At 43.7% G+C, this 19,586-nt stretch overlaps 1 pseudogene; it reads right to left on the bottom strand.

Moving 5' to 3' along the window:
• Positions 1-1,103: 1,103 nt before the first annotated feature.
• Positions 1,104-19,086, bottom strand: LOC125625159 (mitochondrial glutamate carrier 1-like; annotated as a pseudogene).
• Positions 19,087-19,586: the final 500 nt, after the last annotated feature.

The following is a 19,586-nucleotide window of genomic DNA, read 5'->3' as shown; positions in this document are numbered from 1 at the left end:
TGCTGCTTTGTCACCTGATTGATTGTGATTATTTTAGATCTGTTCCTTGACCCTTGGTGCCTTCTAGATTGAGTCACTGCAGTGTGCTCATTTCCTCTTTGCTCTCAGGTGCTGACATCCATGTACACAGCTTAATACTGTCTGTCTGAGAGATGCCTCTCCCCATGAGTAGTGTCCTTGGGTGCGCAAACTATATGTCCGTGGCTTTAAACATCTGGTTGGGAATTCCAGAATCAAGGACTTTGCACTGAGAAACCCCCTTCCCCACTTGACTGAAGGAGCCTGCGTCTGTTGAGCTTTATGGCTTATCTGTAACTTATGTTGAAGGGTAAAGGGAGTGGGGGCAAGCTGAACCTTCTGTCTGAATTTTGTTTGTAAAGATTATATGAAATGTGGTTTGGACATATTGGGCACATTTGGTCACTTTAAAAAAAAATAAAATAGGTGGCACATGGTCCTCTCCCAATGTACATTAAGTGAAATTACACATGCCCTGCTCCTCAATTTGGGGGCTACACCCACTCTGTGCACAGTAAGTGGCAGCCTTCTCTTATGTACTGAGCAGGCATGGGTGAAGAGTCTGTGCCCATTTGTAGGGAAATAACAGTAGGTGAATGAATGAATTTTTGCCTCACTATGAACCCCTGCAGCTGTGAAACAGCAACAGGTGGCTCAATGGTAAGCTATAAATAAAACAGACCAAACACACAGTGGCAGGGCGAGGTAGTTTCTAGCAGGTGGTTCACAGCAGGGGAAAAAAGCTGCAGAACCCACTTATGGAATTTTACAACCCTAGCATTCACATGTCTATTTTATTAACAGAATTGCAGAAGTCAGAGATGGAAAAGGGCCATTCAGTCCCTTCTCGCCTCTGCCCAAGTCAATTTCCATACACTTATCCAAAGACTGCATGGGGGCCATGCAGGGCTGCAGCAAAGAAAAAATATGCCTCACTAATACTGAAGGATCACTAGCTTTTACTGCAAGGTGGTATGGCAGGCACAGGGTCTGGATGGCTTCTACGAAGTTGCCATTCATGTCATAAAGGGCTTCAAGCTTTCCTTGCACCATATACATTTAAATCCCAGACTGCACACTGTGGATTTGGGGAAGGGGCCAAAGATACTGACCAGTTTATTCCTCCGCAAACAACAACAACAACAAAAAAAACTGGGAGCAGCCATTACATGAGCTCACTGCCAAGGAAAAGAAATGGCTAAATGTAATCAAAGGTAATATTTTAACATGGTTAAAAACTCTTTATCCAGTTTTACCCTCAGGTGCAGCTCCTAGCAAGTTCAATGGTTACACTGTATGTTTGTTTGAGGGAAGAACTGGTCCCTAATTGCTGAGAACTTCAAGTATGGAATGAGTTATGCTAACCAGTTCAAGTAGCACCTATGTCTCTGCTGAACAATCATGGGTTTATGAGCATACAAAATTGTCTGAGGGCTTTCTCTAGAACCCATATTGTAAGTGATACATAGGCCTTGTACAGGATGAATTTCATCCTGAGTGCCTATCTAAGATAGTTTGCCTACTGTGCATGTATGGTCTGAAATGGCTTCTGTTTTTAGCTGTCACCAAAGCAACCACCTTCTTTACAAGGAAATGCTTCAAGTTGTAAACTATGACTTTTTATAAGCCCTAGCCTTCTGTTCCCAATTAATTGTGAAGAGTGAATTAATGAAACAGCATTGATGGATCAGAGAACAAAGAGAAATACCTAGTCTGGTAGCTGGATAATCAAGTGCAGTTAATAGAGAAAGACTTGGCCCCAAACCCGTTTAAAAAATATGTCGTTCATGTTCCCTTCATTAAATAATGAAATCCCTTCAACAGCATGTCCTTAACCTCCATGTAAGACTGAAGTCTTTAATCTGTCCCATTAAATCCCACTACCTACTGAAGTTCCAAATCAACTACCCCTAATGTCTGATCACGCTATCCTCTGAAAAGTACACAAAATTCAGTAAAGCAGCTATGGTCATTTCACATATAGAGATTTATATCTCTTACAACCCTCAGCACTGGGAGACATTTCCATACACTAACAATATGCAGACTCCTATACTGCACTGGTTGTTCGTGTCACAAGTCTGACTCGTGGTGCAAAATAGGAAATGCCATGAAAAGGAGACATACAGCATCCCCAAGCTGGGGTGCAACACTGAGCAGCAGCCCAGGGATACGTTGTCCCAACTTTCCGTTAACTTCAGTTGATGAGTAACAGTTTATTCAGGGAACCCCAGATTCACTAAGAATGTAAGTAAATCAGTCTGAGTTGCCATTTGTTTCTTGGGTCCTCTCTATACCGATGATTCTTGCAGGTTCTGTTCCAACGTGTCCATGGCATGAGGAGTTAGGATGAAAATCTGCCATATTGGGAAAGCTCAACAAGGAACTCCCCTACTCCAGTAAAGTAAATAACTTGAGCTACACCAAAGAGAGGAGCAATGACTAATGCTCTGCAGCGAGCCCCAATCAGGAAGGCAAGGCGACCCTCCTTCCACCAAATTTTCCTGAAAATAGAAGACAATATATATTGTTTTTGTTACCAGGCTCTCAAACAGGTCATTTAATGTTCATGCTACCACTGCACACACAGTGTTTTTCCTTATACGTGTTCAGCTTTCATGAAAGAGAGAGAAAAAACACAAATGTAAACCTGTGGCAGCAGCATGTCTGTCTAATTCAGCACTAATGCTTCACAATCTATTAAAAGCTAAGAATATATTCTAATGGTAGGAGTTCTTAGATCACTGTCAAGACAGACTTCCAGCCCCATGCCACTGCACTGAGATCAGTGCAAGTTCGGAGCCTAAATGCCTTTGATCTAGGTGAAAGTGTATTGACATTTACATGATGGTAGACAGCTAAGAAGGGCTCCCACTTGTATAGTTCACCAATGCCATTTCCCTCATGGGTGCACACAGCTGTCCATACCTAAGTGGAAACAATACAATGATGAAGGATATCACCACATTTTTGTTGGTGATATGGTGTTTGAGCGGAGGCAGTTCATATCCAGGCAGTGGCTGATTCTCAGTACTTCTGCACTGAGGGACAAGACTGTTATTACTTGTGTTTTAGCAAATAAGAAAATGAATTCACATTCAGCAAAAAATATCCCATTTATAAACGAATTGGGATATTAACTCCCTGGCTGTCTGCCTAGTGCTACAAAACTAGTTCACCATTAAGAATTCATTGATCTCCACAATTACACAAAATGACTCAAAGCCACAAAGAGTACAATTCTGAAGGCTGTCCAAGTCATAAACACCCTTAATTAGTCGTTTTTGAAAAATATTGCCCACCATCATTCTTCATTTGTTACCTTGCACAGTCAACAAGTCCGCTGTAGCTGTCCTCATTTGTTCCTTTGGTTAGTGACAGGAGCCGTGTCTTTATTACTGGAAAATCAAAATGTTCCATGGTAAAGCATAGTATTGGCTTGAACAGATTTACACAGGCAGGGCCAGGAAAGGACCCCTGAATGCTGTTTGAAGACACACATCTTGTCTGTTATCCATACTAAGACTTTTCTTGTTTTATTTTAGTAGACAGCAGAGACCAGAATGAGCTCCTCTGCCCCATACCCAGAAAGATGAAGGCAAGTGTGTTCAATGCTGTTTGACTCCCCTTCTAGCCTAAAAAAAGTGCCATGTGTTTCCACTGACATGGTTGAACACTGAACAGTTACCTGCCCAATGTTCCACAGAGCTGCTGGTGTTGGTGTCTCATGTTATTTGTACTGTATAAGAACATACGGACTGCAACACTGATCAGACCATTGGTCTGCCAGTCTTGCCTTCTGCAATAGCCAACTCTTAATGCTTCAATAATGGTGTATAATACACCTACCAAGATATTCCTCCTCCTTTCCAAATCAATAGAAAGTTTCATTCATGTCTGTGTGAAGTAGCTGATATTGACTTTTAATTTCCATTGAGTTTTCCTGGAGTCATCAGCATTCTTTGTTGGGACATCCTAACAGCACTCAAGGGCTGTTTTTAAGGTCCCATTGGTACAGCTGCCCTCCTCAAAAACAACTCTTCACTAATCCATGGTACCGCTGTTGAGGTGCCTATCTCAAAGCACAGACAGGAAGGGGATTGTTCTTCAAGCGATGGTCCCTATGTGGATTCCAAATGTGTAATAAAAAGCCTCTTACCATCACATGGATTGACAGACACTGCTGCCACAGAGCCAGCCAGACAACCAGCTAGAAATAACTGATAAAACGGGGCTCTCTCCTCCAGAGACTCCTGTTCTCCTCTGTACAAACGTGCAAATAATGGAAAGTAGATGATGGAGAAGGGAACATCCCTGAGTAAAGAAGACACCATGTTTACATAACACCCCTTGATCAACAGTTCTCACCAATGAAAGGAGAAAATGAGAAATGTATCATTACCACCTCAGTAAAGTGGCTCCAAGACCCCTGTAGAGTCCCTTAATGCCCTCTGTGTATGCAGAAGTGCAGCTGCTATCTGTGTAGCAGCTCCAGTGTTATATGCTCTGGTCAGGGGAGAGCTGACAGCTGCAAGTTTATAGCCAGAACTTGAACAGTGGATTCCACTTGCAAGCTGTTGAGATGCTGAAATGAAGCCAGAAATGTCAAGCTTACTTATTTCCTGGCACTCTTCCTGAAGTTTCAGATCTAGTTCTTCATCCTCAGTACAATGAGGCTGGAGAATCTGGTCATGGCCACCACCCAAAGCACCTTCTTACAAGAACTGGCCTGCACTCAAGAAGTCTCATACCAAAGCTGCTAATTCTCGCTGATCTTTCCCAACCACTAACCGGTGCTCCTACCTGACAAGACATTGCCAATTCTACGTTATCACACCCAATCAGCCACAACAGACTGACAGAAGATCAGGACAAGATTCCTCTTTGTCCTCCATTCCTCTGGGGCCAAAGTGTTGTACAGTACAAAGATTGATCTGCACTGATTGTTGCTCTCAGGCAATGAGAGCTAAAACCTGAAACAATATTAACAGCTCCATCATTCACGACGTCAGAGATCTGTGTGTTAGCGAAAATGTGTCTTTTTAGCAGAGACACATTAATGCCCAGAAATTGACACTCAAAGCCAAGCACGTTGTAAATGAAGGGGATAAGTGCTCAATTACCTACTCTCCCTGCATCCTATACTTGGATTTTCAGCATCTCCATGGGAGTGGTGATGATGACCTGGCATGTTCCAGCACCACAGCCTGCCACCATCTCTCTGGATATGGTCAGGACCGTTCTAAAATGGGGACGAAAAAGATTATGGTATAGCAATATCTGTTTAGACCACAAATCATACAGGAGCAACAGAATGCCTCATTGACAATCTCATCATCTGTAACCTTATTCCAATGTGCTGAGGCAGAGTCTAAAAGGTACTAACTTCTTCCAATCAACAAGTTAATTATCTGGCACTGTACCCAACACTGTGCTGCACCTGCTACTTACATCTTTGGCAGCATAAGGTGCTGTATAAAACTAGCAGTTTTGTTAAACAGCTGAGTTACTTTCAGTTCTGTTCAAAGCAAGGGGGAAAAGTTAAGTTTAATAAAACTGGCAGAAAAAGCCATGTCTACCCTATGAGAAGAAGTTTTTCTTCTTTTTCCTCCACCATACATGTTTTATGCTCCTAGCTGCTGTGTAATGATGGTCAAACATTACAAGTGTCCTTGCAACCTAACAGGCTATTGTAATATTACATTGTTATGAACATATTAGTTCAGTTTTTAAAACTCTACTAACTTTCTGCCTTTCTGTACACATGTTCAGAGTTCCAGAGAAGCTGTCTTCCATTTATTTCAGCTGGGCTACCTGTGTAAGTGAAGGATGCGGGACTGGACCCTCAAAAGCTAAGTTACATATTTATCTAATGTATATAACTATCATCACTGTAGTATCTGAACAAACATCTAATACAAACTAAGACAGTCCCTCTCTAGGCTATTTGCCTGTGGTCCTACAAATTCACATGACTTTGATGGAGCTACAGCTTTGTTTTATTAAAATCAAACCTTGTATTGAGAATGTATTCCACAGAAAGACTAATAGGGCAAGTCCGAGTATATACATCAAACTCTACCATATACAAAGTATCATGTTCTAGATATCTTGACTATCCAGAGAGACTACCCATCCCTGGCCAAGAAGTGCCTGAAATAGTCATTTGCGAGGAGCTTGATTGCCTTCTCAGGTGTTACTAAGGTCAGATTTACTGCGGCACCTAAAAATAAATACACTTCTATTTAATTGAAACAGAGCTTTTCTTCTATTTAATTTTTAGAGAACTAACTATATACACATCCTTGTAGTATACACCCATCTTGCACTGACAAAAGAATGCTTTTGCCAGTGTAGCTTATTACAGTTCCCCAAACAAAAGAAGCTATGTGACACTGGCAAACCAAGTGCCGGCTCTTGCCAAGGCTTTAGGCCTCAGCCAAGCACTGACAAATTGCTTGCTGGACAGTCTGTTTCACCTGTGGATTAGCACAGGTAAGGTGGGTATTGGACTTATAACAATGTGTGTAGACTTTATGAAATGCTTGTAAGTGTCTGTATGCATTAATCTCCCTTAAATATCTTTATCACATGCTGTAAGGTAATATTTAAGTTTTTGCTTTATAACTGTAAAAAATATTTGCTCTGAAACTGTGAACCTGTCAGGAGGGACCACCTCCTGCTCATCAAGAAGGCTACCAAAACCGAATGGGCCACTGGGGGACAAGGAGCATCATTCTACAGTGCAGTGGTTGGGGTACTCAGCTAGGTTGTGGGCCAGTCTGGTTCAGTCCCCCTTCTATTCGATGAGAAGAGATTTGAGCAGTGATCGCCTACCTCTCAAGAGGATGTCCACACTACAGGGCTATGAGTTATTCTGATGGGGGGCTGCCTTGGTCTTGCCTCTGGAAGCCGTTCCACTTTAATTAACTAGTAACAGCCAAAGCAGAAGTCAAGCATAAGAAGCCCTCCATGCTAGGGGTACTAACCTGGGCTGTTGGAGGCTGTGGGTCAATTCCTCCTGCTCTGGGGCAGGGAGTTAAGTGAGTGTTTTCTCTTGAAATTGTTTTAATTAACTATTAACTGGGCCAAGCCTAGTCTGAGAAGCCCTGTATGGTACGGGGGCTAGAGTACTCTACTGGGGTGTAGGAGCTTTTGGTTCAATTCCTCCCTCTGCCTTGTGAGAAGTGTCCCTTTCTCTTGAAGCTGTTCCACTTTAATTAAACTATGAATTGGGCCAAAAGAGATGCCTTCTGTGGTATAGTGGTGGGGGCTCTCGCATGCGATGTGAGAGACCCTGGTTCAATCTTTGCTGTGGGCAAGGGGTTTACAACACATATCAGCTGCCTCTGTTTTATTTAAATATTCCTTGAGCTACATTAAAAAAGCAAATCACTCTTTTGTCCCCCGCGGCTAGGCTACCCACCCGGGCGGTGGGAGACCCCAGGTCCAACCCCTCTGCAAGGGGTTAGACCAAGGCTCTCCCACTTCCCAAGGACCCTCCTGCCTCCCAGCCCCACCCCCTACACCTCACAGCCCCACCTGGCCCCCCAGCCACCGCCACTCCCTCCTCCCAGGCCCCCTACCCACCCCTCCCTCACTCCATCACACCTATGAAGTGAGCGATCTCTGTTCAAACCCCCTTCTGTTTCCAGAAAGACAAGGGTCTCCTGCAAGCACAAGGGGACCTAAACAGGAACCTCCCACTTCCCTCCTGGGAGGCAGGACAGCCTTCTCCAAATCCTTAGAGGAAAGATTTGAACTAGCATCTCTCACTGCAAAGGCAAGCAACCAAACCACTAGACTATAGAGCGACCCTAGCTCAGGGAGTGGCCTGATTCCTAGTTAATTAAAGTGGACCAGCTTCAAGAGGCAAGAGCTGAAATCCTTTCTCCTCAGAAAGTAGGAGGGGGATTTGAACCAGGATCTATCAGGGATTTATAGTAAGCAGCTTTGATTTGACCGTTTAATAGTTAATTAAAGTGGATAAGCATCAAGAGGAGAGGCAATTACTGTTTAACTCTCTTCTTAATCTAAGGGGATTGGGGGAGAATTGAACCAGCAGCTCCAGCTGGTACCTGCACCACCCGGCTGTGAAAGCAGTGTTATAAAGGAGGCTTGTTTTGGCCCAACGAATAGTTAATTAAAGTGGACCAGCTTCAAGAGCTGAAATCCCTTCTCCTCAGAAAGCAAGAGGGGATTTGAACCAGGCTCTCCAACACCCTGGGTGGGGCCCAAACCACCAGGCTATTCAGTAAGCAGCTTTGATTGACCATTTAATAGTTAATTAAAGTGGACAAGCATCAAGAGGAGAGGCAATTACTGCTCAACTCTCTTCTAAATCCAAGGGGGGCGGAATTGAAGCAGCATTTCCATCACCCTAGGCTAGTACCTGCACCACCAGGCTATCCAGGGAGTGCTGGGAATGAAGCTTGTTTTGGACCAGTTAATAGTTAATTAAAGTGAACCAGAGCTGTAGCTCACGAAAGCTCATGCTCAAATAAATTGGTTAGTCTCTAAGGTGCCACAAGTACTCCTTTTCTTTCAGAGGAAAGCTGTTAGCTGTTCAAATCCTTTCTGCTCATCAAGCACAGTGAGAATTGAGCTGCTGCAGCCACCACCAACCCAGGCAGGCAGCCTGACTAGCAGGCTACATGGGGCTGCTTTGATGTGGACCATTTAATCGTTCATTAAACAATTACACAGCTTAAAGAGAAAACACTAATGCAGTGCCCATGCAACTCCCTTTTCAAGCCAAGGGAAGAATTGAACCCACTGTGTCAGCACCCCAAACCAGGACCCAAGCCACCAGGCTCAGTACAGAGTGGTGTGGATGATACTTGCTTTCCTCAGTTAATAGTCAATTAAAGTGGAACAGCATGAGGAGGAAAAGAGCTCAGAGCTTGTCAAATCCCTTCTCAGCAAGCAAGGGGGGGAATTAACCCAACATCTGTAGCACCCACGTGAGTACACTAATCACAGGGCTCTAAAAGGGCTTCTTACACAGCAACGCTGCTTTGGCCTAATTCAGAGTTGATTAAAGTGGAACAGCTTCCAGAGGAAAGAAACTTGCTGTGCACATTCCTTCTCCACAAAACCGACCCCTGGGGCACTCCACTTGACACCGGCTGCCAACTAGACATGGAGCCATTGATCACTACCCGTTGAGCCCGACAATCTAGCCAACTTTCTACCCACCTTATAGTGCATTCATCCAGCCCATACTTCTTTAACTTGCTGACAAGAATACTGTGGGAGACCGTGTCAAAAGCTTTGCTAAAGTCAAGAAACAATACATCCACTGCTTTCCCTTCATCCACAGAACCAGTAATCTCATCATAGAAGGCGATTAGATTAGTCAGGCATGACCTTCCCTTGGTGAATCCATGCTGACTGTTCCTGATCACTTTCCTCTCATGTAAGTGCTTCAGGATTGATTCTTTGAGGACCTGCTCCATGATTTTTCCGGGGACTGAGGTGAGGCTGACTGGCCTGTAGTTCCCAGGATCCTCCTTCTTCCCTTTTTTAAAGATTGGCACTACATTAGCCTTTTTCCAGTCATCCGGGACCTCCCCCGTTCGCCACGAGTTTTCAAAGATAATGGCTAATGGCTCTGCAATCACAGCCGCCAATTCCTTTAGCACTCTCAGATGCAACTCGTCCGGCCCCATGGACTTGTGCACGTCCAGCTTTTCTAAATAGTGCCTAACCACCTCTTTCTCCACAGAGGGCTGGCCATCTATTCCCCATGTTATGATGCCCAGCGCAGCAGTCTGGGAGCTGACCTTATTCGTGAAGACAGAGGCAAAAAAAGTATTGAGTACATTAGCTTTTTCCACATCCTCTGTCACTAGGTTGCCTCCCTCATTCATTAAGGGGCCCACACTTTCCTTGGCTTTCTTCTTGTTGCCAACATACCTGAAGAAACCCTTCTTGTTACTCTTGACATCTCTCGTGAGCTGCAGCTCCAGGTGTGATTTGGCCCTCCTGATTTCATTCCTACATGCTCGAGCAATATTTTTATACTCTTCCCTGGTCATATGTCCAACCTTCCGCTTCTTGTAAGCTTCTTTTTTATGTTTAAGATCCGCTAGGATTTCACCATTAAGCGAAGCTGGTCGCCTGCCATATTTACTATTCTTTCGACACATTGGGATGGTTTGTCCCTGTAACCTCAACAGGGATTCCTTGAAATACAGCCAGCTCTCCTGGACTCCTTTCCCCTTCATGTTAGTCCCCCAGGGGACCCTACCCATCCGTTCCCTGAGGGAGTCAAAGTCTGCTGTCCTGAAGTCCAGGGTCCGTATCCTGCTGCTTACCTTTCTTCCCTGTGTCAGGATCCTGAACTCAACCAACTCCTGGTCACTGCCTCCCAGATTCCCATCCACTTTTGCTTCCCCTACTAATTCTTCCCGGTTTGTGAGCAGCAGGTCAAGAAAAGCTCTCCCCCTAGTTGGCTCCTCTAGCACTTGCACCAGGAAATTGTCCCCTACGCTTTCCAAAAACTTCCTGGATTGTCTATGCACCGCTGTATTGCTCTCCCAGCAGATATCAGGAAAATTAAAGTCACCCATGAGAACCAGGGCGTGCGATCTAGTAGCTTCCGCGAGCTGCCGGAAGAAAGCCTCATCCACCTCATCCCCCTGGTCCGGTGGTCTATAGCAGACTCCCACCACTACATCACTCTTGTTGCTCACACTTCTAAACTTAATTCAGAGACACTCAGGTTTTTCTGCAGTTTCGTACCGGAGCTCTGAGCAGTCATACTGCTCCTTACATACAGTGCTACTCCCCCACCTTTTCTGCCCTGCCTGTCCTTCCTGAACAGTTTATGTCCATCCATGACAGTACTCCAGTTTCTATGGTCCACGTTTCTTTACTTGTGCTACCAGTACCAGAGTAAGATTTTATGGTGCATGCTATATCTAGGACCCGAGCCAACTCCTACTGAAGTCCATGGGAGTCTCACCATGGATTTCAATGGGCTCTGGCTTGGGCCCTTAACGAGGTGAGTTCAGTGTTTCTTGAAAGATGGACCCATGGAAACCCACCTTTCTGCTGCTTTCTGCTCTGCTCCCATGCAATTCTGAACCTCCTCCGTGTCCATAGTGAAGGACACAATGCCCCAGCCTCACATGAGCAGCCAGGAGGCTATGTGAAAAGGAAGCGACTCCACTTTATCGCCTGCAGAGTGTTTTCCACCCCCCATTCACTGGCAATAATGACTGGAAACCACAGACTGGGTCACAAATGGCATCTTGTGCCCCATGCCTGTCACCAACAGAGGCTGTATGTGACATGAAAATATTCTCCTCATCAGCTTGTCAGCTGTCCGCAGGGGCCTGGACTTTCTAGTTAAGGACCAGGAGGATCACTGTCCAGCAAGCTTTGTCCCAAACTAGTCACTTGTCACTGTAGGACTGTACGTGCTGTGGCTGGCACCTGGTCTATTGTAAAGTGAAACTAGATAAGAATCGGGTTTTGAACACTGTGGAAACTTCCCCAGAGAAATCCCCAGGCCTGACTGAGCCAGTCACAGGTGCACCCAACACTTTATTAAATAGAGAACCTTAAACAGCTGGTGTTTTATAGGAGGCTCTAAATGCTCCTCTTTAGTGATAACTATGAAGGTGACTAAGAAATGCCTTTAACTTCCTGTAGTATTATTTGCTCAGTGCAGATTTGAAAGTGGAGGCTCAGATGCAAGAAATGACATAAAGGGGAGAATTTCTGCTTTAAGTTAGCTCAACTTGATCGTGAACCTATGACAAGTTGTACAGGAAATTATGTAAACTCCCTGAATCAGTGTTATCTGCAAAGGTGGGGAGTGGGATTCTTCCAATTACGCAAATTTTGTATCCACAATAGAAAAAACGGAATCTATGTTACAGCAACATTCAACAATGATACACCAATGAGAGCCAAGTCGGTAGTGTAGCTGGAGCTGAAGTGTTTTCAGCCCTCTACTGTGAAAAGTGGTGGTAAAAATGCTCTGTCTATACCAGTGTCTCTGTTGTATCACCAGCAGAGCGGCATCCTATGTGCTTTCCTTCGCTGATTCAGCTCCAGTGTACTATGGCAGAGTGCAGGCATTTTTAACACCACTGTGACATACCCAGGGTACAATCCAGACTAATAAGTAGCTGCGTCACACCTGCCCTCTAACCCGGGGTGCCCTTTACACTGCCTTGCTGCTGTAGCCTCCAGTCTGGAGTGCTCACAAAGAGCCTCCAGCCTGCAAGTCACTCCCCACCATGTCTGTGTGCTGCAGCCAGCCAGCCAGGCACACCTTGGCTCTTACCAGCCTGGGTTATACTGAACGGTGACCCCAACTCACTCCCAGGCTTAGCTTTTCCCCCAGAAGTGAACACCCTGTACTTCCCAGCCCTCTCCTGGAGAATATCTCTAGAAATGTGGCTCCAACAAAACAGGTGAATTTAAATTACAATTCCCTGGATTACTGTGCAAGAAATCTTAAAAATCCATGGGAATTTGTATAAACTTGAAACTAACAACGCTTGTAACATATAGCTTTGCATTTGGCAAATGACAGGAAAGAGGCTTTAGGACCTCGCACTCAAATCCAAATGTCTTCATTTTGTTTTATTTTAATTGCAGCAAAGCTTCTGACAGACTAATGGAATCAGATTAGGCAGAATTATAATAAAGCCTTTGCCTAGAGCAATTGTCATGGGCAGTTAGTGATATGTCTGCAACATTTATATTCTAGTCACATTTCTATGTAATACGTACACAGAAGTTTGATTCTCCATCATACAGTGATCCTCAAATTTCTAACTCTGCAAACGAGCTCTTATTTTTAATCAATGGAGAACCACAAAGGCTTGGAAGACATCTTGTTTATTGATGTGGTATCAATCACTAGCTAACAGTATATATGTCATCAGTGTTCTCTACTAGTTGGGAGTGTCACAGCTGTCAGGTGTGAGTTTTCATACTGCACGTTACAGCAAGAGACCCATAGAAGCTATTACCCCTAATACTACTACAGCAAGAGATGCACCTGTAACTCAAAGAGTAACAAGAAGGGTTTCTTCAGGTATGTTGGCAACAAGAAGAAAGCCAAGGAATGTGTGGGCCCCTTACTGAATGAGGGAGGCAAACTAGTGACAGAGGATGTGGAAAAAGCTAATGTACTCAATGCTTTCTTTGCCTCTGTTTTCACTAACAAGGTCAGCTCCCAGACTGCTACGCTGGGCATCACAAAATGGGGAAGAGATGACCAGCCCTCTGTGGAGATAGAGGTGGTTAGGGACTATTTAGAAAAGCTGGACGTGCACAAGTCCATGGGGCCGGACGAGTTGCATCCGAGAGTGCTGAAGGAACTGGCGGCTGTGATTGCAGAGCCATTGGCCATTATCTTTGAAAACTCGTGGCGAACCGGGGAAGTCCCGGATGACTGGAAAAAGGCTAATGTAGTGCCAATCTTTAAAAAAGGGAAGAAGGAGGATCCTGGGAACTACAGGCCAGTCAGCCTCACTTCAGTCCCTGGAAAAATCATGGAGCAGGTCCTCAAAGAATCAATCCTGAAGCACTTGCATGAGAGGAAAGTGATCAGGAACAGCCAGCATGGATTCACCAAGGGAAGGTCATGCCTGACTAATCTAATCGCCTTTTATGATGAGATTACTGGTTCTGTGGATGAAGGGAAAGCAGTGGATGTATTGTTTCTTGACTTTAGCAAAGCTTTTGACACGGTCTCCCACAGTATTCTTGTCAGCAAGTTAAGGAAGTATGGGCTGGATGAATGCACTACAAGGTGGGTAGAAAGCTGGCTAGATTGTCGGGCTCAACGGGTAGTGATCAATGGCTCCATGTCTAGTTGGCAGCCGGTATCAAGTGGAGTACCCCAAGGGTCAGTCCTGGGGCCGGTTTTGTTCAATATCTTCATAAATGATCTGGAGGATGGTGTGGATTGCACTCTCAGCAAATTTGCGGATGATACTAAACTGGGAGGAGTGGTAGATACGCTGGAGGGGAGGGATAGGATACAGAAAGACCTAGACAAATTGGAGGATTGGGCCAAAAGAAATCTGATGAGGTTCAATAAGGATAAGTGCAGGGTCCTGCACTTAGGACGGAAGAACCCAATGCACAGCTACAGACTAGGGACCGAATGGCTAGGCAGCAGTTCTGCGGAAAAGGACCTAGGGGTGACAGTGGACGAGAAGCTGGATATGAGTCAGCAGTGTGCCCTTGTTGCCAAGAAGGCCAATGGCATTTTGGGATGTATAAGTAGGGGCATAGCGAGCAGATCGAGGGACGTGATCGTTCCCCTCTATTCGACATTGGTGAGGCCTCATCTGGAGTACTGTGTCCAGTTTTGGGCCCCACACTTCAAGAAGGATGTGGATAAATTGGAGAGAGTCCAGCGAAGGGCAACAAAAATGATTAGGGGACTGGAACACATGAGTTATGAGGAGAGGCTGAGGGAGCTGGGATTGTTTAGCCTGCAGAAGAGAAGAATGAGGGGGGATTTGATAGCTGCTTTCAACTACCTAAAAGGGGGTTCCAAAGAGGATGGCTCTAGACTGTTCTCAATGGTAGCAGATGACAGAACGAGGAGTAATGGTCTCAAGTTGCAGTGGGGGAGGTTTAGATTGGATATTAGGAAAAACTTTTTCACTACGAGGGTGGTGAAACACTGGAATGCGTTACCTAGGGAGGTGGTAGAATCTCCTTCCTTAGAGGTTTTTAAGGTCAGGCTTGACAAAGCCCTGGCTGGGATGATTTAACTGGGAATTGGTCCTGCTTTGAGCAGGGGGTTGGACTAGATGACCTTCTGGGGTCCCTTCAAACCCTGATATTCTATGATTCTATGAAATGACTGAAGACTGTGTTTTGGGGTCAGAAAGTTTTACATCCCCAATTTCAACTGTTAAATCCATGCAGTCATGATGTGCAGAACAGCTTATGATTCTAAAGTCTATATGACTATAAAATTGTTACAGTGTCCCTATTATGGTGTCCCTAGCCTCTGTTTGCCAGAGGCTGGGAATGGGCAACAGGGGATCCATCACTTGATGATTATCTGTTCTGTTCATTCCCCCTGGGGCACATGGCACTGGCCACTGTCGTAAGACAGGATATTGGACTAGATAGACCTTTGGTCTGATCCAGCATGGCCGTTCTTATGTTCCTCTTATTTGTGAAAACAAACCATACAGTATAACACACAGACATGCAGAAAGTGTGAGGAACACAACTGAAAGCAGCATGTGTGTTAAACAAGTCAAAGCAAATGGGGAAGAGAAGAAAAGGCAAAGTCCTTTATTGTAATAATCAGATCAAGTTTTTGAAAGGCCTTGTCCCCAACTCCAGCGTGCAGTGGTAGATTTTGCAGACTATTTTTTGGCAGTAATAAGTCGGGAAAGCACCCACAATGGTTAATACACTTAAGCAGTGCGGGTCACACACGTGTGAGAGAGAACTCTGAATTTGCCCAACACTGAAACAAATGAGATGAATGGCTTGTAAAATGGTTGCGATAAAAAACAGTACATTTAAGCGATAATTTTTCATTTGCCACACTAAAGATCTGTAGAATTCACTTACTTTGCCAAATACCAGCAATACATAGTACAAATTAGATTATCTAACAAACTCCTTTATTTTGTCTGCTCACCACTATCCAGCCTTAGTGGGTGGGAGAAATTATTTTAAATGTTAGATTAAAAGCTATAACAACCCATTAAACTTTTAGAATCTATCCCAAATTAAAGGCAACCTTCCATTGCTGGAAAGATGAGACTGAATGTTTTTGTTAAACATCCATAGTGTCAAGATTCCTTGTTGGTAATCCAATATTCAGTGGGAACTCTCCCAATATCGATGAGCCTTTAAAACAGATGTTTGGCAGAGAAAGAATTTATATCGAAGTTAAGGGAAAAAATCTTTACTGAGAGAGTAAACACCTAAAGCTAGGCAGTGTCTACAGACAGGAAAAAAAGGGAACTACGCCTGTTTGCAATGGTAAGCAGCACTGCAAAACCATTAATCGTTCCATTGTGGCTTGGCCAGATTGACTAGCCTTCAAACTTCTCAGGAGCCAAGGTCTGTATTATGAAAAACACATGCCACAAAAAACATTGTACTTTGCATAGGTATTAGCAGTAAAAGTCACTGAGGGAAAATAATTAGGATGTCTGCCTTTATATTTTTCTTAAATTCCACATTGAAATGCTGGCTTTTGTGTTAAGGAATCATTTCTTGCTTAGTCTCCATTCACATGGTCTGAAAGCTTCTTTTCCTTGGCCAAGATTTCTGCACTATGCGGTTTTGGCTCCTAAAAACTAAATTAACTCTCTTGAAGCAGATTTATCAGAGGGGAACATTCTTTAGGTATAGTGAACCTGTGAACAAAAAGTAGCTATCTTAGGAACTAACTTTCCAATTTGATAAAAGTGGATTTATAGAGGATCCTGACATACCCATCTCCCTTTCTAACACATCCCAATCCTGGATGTGAATCCTTCCCTGGACATGAACTGATAGAAAGACATGGTATATGCAGTAAATAAAGGAGCCTCATACACTACTTGGCAGAGTCAAAGCCCTTGCTGTAGTGAGTGTGTCCTTAAATTTTAATTGGCCTCCTCTTAGGTATGGATATCATGATTCCATTTGATATATTAGGCCTCTCACAAATCCAGAAAAACTGAAATCTGAAAACTTGATCGCTCACACAGCTGCTTTTAACTAACTGCTTCGTGCCCATAGTTGAGTTCTTTGCTTGCCATCTAGCTACCAGCACTTGCATATCAGAGCATGGAAACAACAGAAAGTTTGGATAAAATGTATAATAATAATAATAACAATTTAAAAAAATTCTAAAAGCGTCCAGTCTTACTTATGAGATTTTTTTCTAGTGCTTTGTAATGTTCCACTCTTAGGTCCTGAAGGGCCAACTTTTCAAAAGTGGCCTCTAACATTGGGTACCCAGCTTTAGACATGTTGAGTCTGATTTTCATAGCTTCTCAGTACCTGCAGCTCCGATTGATATTAATACTGCTGAAATTTTGGTCCATGGTGTATGATGTTGGGAACCCAAAACACTTGGAAAATGTTGGCGAAAAGGAATGAGAATCACTGTGATTATGTGTTACAGAGTTATCTATAACTAGCTACAAAACAGGAAAAAGTCTTATCTCTGTACATCCCAAAACAGCCCTCTGAGCGCAGTGTCTTAACTAGACAATCCAGCCTGACCAAGACAAAACACAGTAATTTGAATTCATCTGTCAAAGATCTAAACGTAGCCTATACACTTTTGGAGAGTATCTATATATTTAGTTATTCCAGTTATTAATATTAAAAGTGGAAATTCCAAAGGAAAAACTAAATCATCATTAGAGGAAGCTGCATCCTAATGAAAGAGTTTACAGCCAAGCCTGTGTCATCTGAGCATAGAATTGCCTATTTCAAGAGACGCTTAACTTGCTGACACCAGGGCTTTGGCAGCAACAGAAAATGAGAGTCTCAGCACAAAAAGATTCAAAAGACTGAAGGCTCATATCAAACTACTGCAGTGCAGCCACATGTTTAATGCAGAAGCACCTGCAACTGGTCAATATGGGAGGCAACAAAATAGGAAGGCAACAAAGTCTAATGAATACCCAGCATGACAGTACCACAGTGGTGTGTCCCTCTTTGCTTAACTAAATTATGAATTTCAAAAGAGGCTAAATGTTAACACAATTTCTAACATTTCTTGAAAGGGCTTTTATTCCACAAATTTCTTGTTGGTGGCAGTGTCTCCAGCATACACATACGAACTCTTCTGTCTTCAGAATTCATTTCCAACGTTCACTCACATGCTTTTGTATACTTGCTGTCCACTCCTCTGGTTCTGTAACCTGGTTTTAGTCAGATCAATTGGAAAAACACAGGTAGCGCCAATGATCCCTGCAACTCCCCCATTGATGAGTTTAGCAGGCAGACTGAACAAGAGAAAGTGCATATTAAGTGGAAGCAAATGAAGCAAGTATCTTTATTTCTCAAAGCTCACCTGTGCTATGTAAAACCAACAAGTCTCCTTAATACCTTTTCATGCTGAACTGGAAAAGCTCAGCATCTCCTTAGAGTTACTTAATGTAATCTCAGACTCCCTTTCAACTTGAACTAGAGTTTGGAACTGTGTTAGTTTTGCATTGCATATACTGCCCTTGTTCAATCATCACTACTATCACAAGCAGCGTGCTCTGAAGCTCTCTATTCGTTATTTAAATTTAGTGCTACACCTCTTCTGCAAATAGCTTAAATAACCATATACAAAAAACAAAGCAGTTCTGAACACTTTATGTGGAACCTCCAAACAAAGCTGAATTCTCTGAACAGGTGCAGGAAAACTGTCAGTTTTAAATAGTACTATTGTCAGACCTTTGCACGTTGTAGAGACATTATTTTGCAGACTATATCCACAACATCTGCTAGTATATTACAGAAAACTTTAGTTACAAATGAAAATTTGTCAAAATAAATGAATACAATACGTTTTTCAATCTATTTGATTTTGATGTATCTTAATCATTTAAAGTATGCTTGTTGGCTTACTCGCTAATTTCCAAACTCTAGCAAAGGATCTCACAGTTTTTAGTGTGAATTAGTGACGTTCTATTGTACTCACATAGGAACACAGCTAACTTTCAGCAGTCCTGCTTTTTAACATTCCAGAACTATGAGACCTACCCAATGTGTTTCTCAGTCATTTTCTTTGAAATTCACCAGATGAAACGTGTTTGCACTTTTTGGTCACTCAATACAGATGCACCTGGAGAGGAGTTGGTTGTTAAGCAGAAAATTCCAAGTAGTCTCTGTGAAGTAAAATGAAGCTTAAAAACCTTCTGGTTGTTATATATATTACACAATGTTACTTCACTGGCTGTATGAGAATAAAGCTATTTAAAGCAGCTCCATGCCACTCAAATTCCATGTGCAGGGAACGTGTGACAAATCAGCACCCGCCCCCAGCTGTAGTGACAGCTGATCAGTGGTGCAAGTAGAAGTAATATCTTGCCAGTATTGCGCTCATGGGAGGGACATGTGACCCTCCATGTGACTCCTCCCCACCCCCCACACTCTCCCTGTCCCCTCCATCTGTTAAATAGATGCAGTTGTAAAATGATGCCTTGGACCCCTGGTGCCATCTGTACTTCCAGGTGTCATTGAGGATCCAGCAGCACCCCAAATTGTCCTCCCTATCCTTATTTAAGAAGTTTTCAATCACCCCCCTTTCCCTTAACACACTATCAGTGCCTCCCTTATGTCCATACTAAGCTTCTGCCAGCTTACCTTTATCAAAGGTATGTCTTCACTACCAACGTTAAAGCGCTGCCACGGCTGTGTAGTCGCGGCACTGGTGCTGGGATAGAGCCCTCCCAGCGCTGTAAAAAACAGCCCCACAAGGGGAGCAGCTTCCAGCGCTGGTGCACTGTCTACACTGCCACTTTATAGCACTGAAACTTGCATCACTCAGGGGTGTATCTTTTCATATCCCTGAGCAAGAAAGTTTTAGCGCTGTAAACTGGTGGTGTAGACAAGGCCTAAGT

Source organism: Caretta caretta, chromosome 21, assembly GCF_965140235.1.
Source record: "Caretta caretta isolate rCarCar2 chromosome 21, rCarCar1.hap1, whole genome shotgun sequence".
Classification (NCBI taxonomy): Eukaryota; Metazoa; Chordata; order Testudines; family Cheloniidae; genus Caretta; species Caretta caretta.
Note: the sequence above shows the minus strand (reverse complement) of the source record. Positions and strands in the feature narration are given on the sequence as shown.